This window comes from Salvelinus sp. IW2-2015, linkage group LG3, assembly GCF_002910315.2.
Source record: "Salvelinus sp. IW2-2015 linkage group LG3, ASM291031v2, whole genome shotgun sequence".
NCBI classification, from domain to species: domain Eukaryota; kingdom Metazoa; phylum Chordata; class Actinopteri; order Salmoniformes; family Salmonidae; genus Salvelinus; species Salvelinus sp. IW2-2015.
Genome location: NC_036840.1, coordinates 34,576,833 through 34,579,312, shown reverse-complemented (window position 1 = coordinate 34,579,312; position 2,480 = coordinate 34,576,833). Strand labels below are relative to the sequence as shown.

At 43.1% G+C, this 2,480-nt stretch overlaps 1 pseudogene; it reads right to left on the bottom strand.

Moving 5' to 3' along the window:
* The window catches only part of LOC111980852 (ankyrin-2-like), a 371,288-nt pseudogene that overhangs the window by 137,840 nt on the left and 230,968 nt on the right, over positions 1 to 2,480 (bottom strand).

Sequence of the window (2,480 nt, the reverse complement as noted above, 5' to 3'; positions counted from 1 at the left end):
TCCACATTCAGACCTGACACAACAATCCACATTCAGACCTGACACAACAATCCACATTCAGACCTGACACAACAATCCACATTCAGACCTGACACTACAATCCACATTCAGACCTGATGCAACAATCCACATTCAGACCAGACACAACAATCCACATTCAAACCTGACACTAACAGTAGCTGGAGGTAAACCCAGAAACCGTGAGGCTGTAGCTAATCAGGAGCTCCCAGAGCAGCAGGATGGCAAGTTGAGCTCTGTCAGATGTGTGAATATATTAGTGTTACTGCTCAACCTGGAGGCTGATACCTTACCCCAGATGAGGGGTCTCCTGAGGTTTCTAGTAGAGACAGCTCAGATGATTTCTCCAGGGAGGGATATCTTTATCTATGACAGAAGGAAAGGTCCAGAGGAACAGCGTGTGGATTGTCCAGCCAGCCCACAGGGCAAGGATCATTTTGTTACACCAACCAAATTCCCTTTAATATCAACCCGATGCACCTTGCATGTCACAGAGCAGCGTCACAGCTCACCAAAGAGAACCACTTCAACATGTAAAAAGTGAATAAATGACTGACATTTAGTTTTAATGAATCACATTACAGATTTGGCTGAATAATGTATCTTGCTCTCTCTCTCTCTCTTCACAAACCACCTACAGATATCAGAGAAGGGAAGTGTGGTGAGGGGCAGAAAGCGATCATATAYCGTCGGATTCTTAGCTGCCGAGTCACATTATTCAAGGCATCTTTTAATCATCCCGGTGCAGTCTGTCTTTTGGTCAGCACAGCCCTCAAACAGGGTTTTTTACTCAAAGCACTTAACATTCAGAAGAAAATAAATGCCAGATTGTTCCAAAAACTTCCTACAGAAGTAGTTTTGTGCTAAGCCCCTAGAAACTAAGTAAAACAGATGGTACAGATACGTATATACTGTAGTTTCTGTGTCCTTGAACCAGGCAAATGCTTTGAAAGAGAGTGTTTTATGGGCTTTGTGTGTGATTGAACACTCCTCCTACGAGGCGTCATGATATTTAGGACTGGTAGAGAAAGAGAGAGAGAGAGAGAGAGGGAGGGAGAAGGAGAGAGTGTAATGCTTACTGTTCGTGTTTTGTTTATTATCTATTTCACTTGCTTTAGCAATGTAAACATATAGTATGTTTCCCAAGCCAATAAACCCCTTTGAATTTAATTGAGAGAAAGGAAGAACAGAGAGAGAGAGAAAGGAAGAACAGAGAGAAAGAGAAAGTAAGAACAGAGAGAGAGACTAGTAAGAACAGAGAGAGAGAAAGAACAGAGAGAGAGAAAGAACAGAGAGAGAGAGAAAGTAAGAACAGAGAGAGAGAAAGGTGGTAATGTACTCAATCAGATATGAAGGTATTCGGTATTGTGCTCATTCATAAGCCATTCTTTACAGAAACAAAATGAACTATTCACACTCTGAGTGAGTTACCCTTGATGACAAGGGAATGAATGACAACTAATAGAAGATCCCATTTCAACTCATACCAGCTAGCCTGGTTGCCAGGTCTGTTTCTGCTTTCTCCTTCATCACCCAATCTGGCAACCACAGGCTACAAAACAAGCGCTATAACCAAAATTAGACCTTAACACGACCCAAACATTCTCTAACGTCGTCTAGCCAGTACGCTTTAGTCTAGACGTCTATCATATCCCTGGGTGCATTAACCTAACCTGTGATGCGTAACATCACTTTACCGACCATGTCATTTCAGCTCCAAAAGCCTTCCTAAACTGAGATCGCATTAAACATTAATTTACACAGAGTACTTCTGTATCTTCATCAGTGTAGTAGTGTGTAGAGGATTTATAAATAATGAAAATATTAAATCCCATGACGACCTGTTGTAAACATCCTGGCTCCTCCCCGTTACTAGGGAGACAAGCGGCCCTGCCTCTGTCGGTAACCATGACAACAGGGTATTTCATTCGGTAGACATGCAGCTCTCCAATCTCTGACTACGTGTAGAGCATTGCCTCTCACTCTCTCTTTCTATCTCTCTCTATCTCTCTCTATCTCTCTGAGGGTGTGAATCTAGTGAATCTAAGAATTTTGTTCACCATGACTTGTAATGCTTCACGGCAAACACACTCAAAACTATTCTTCTCCAGAGCCAGACCAATAGGATAGTAGGATGTTGAGGTGTTATCGTGATGACGGAGAAGTTGCTATGGGTTTTTTGATACAGACGTACCTAGGTACTGACCTGGGTACTAACCTGGCCCCTTCTACCAAACATAGAACAGCTCAGCCGTATGTGTGTGTTTGTGTGTGTATGYGTGTGTATGTGTCACTGCACTGTCCAGAGCCACAACCACCACAACCAAGCTTGATTGAATGGTCGCCCACGGCAACACAGATGTCACATATCCCTCAGAGAACCCTCCAACACACATCACATGCTCTGCAGACTCTATCATTCACACACACACACACACACACACACACACACACACACACAC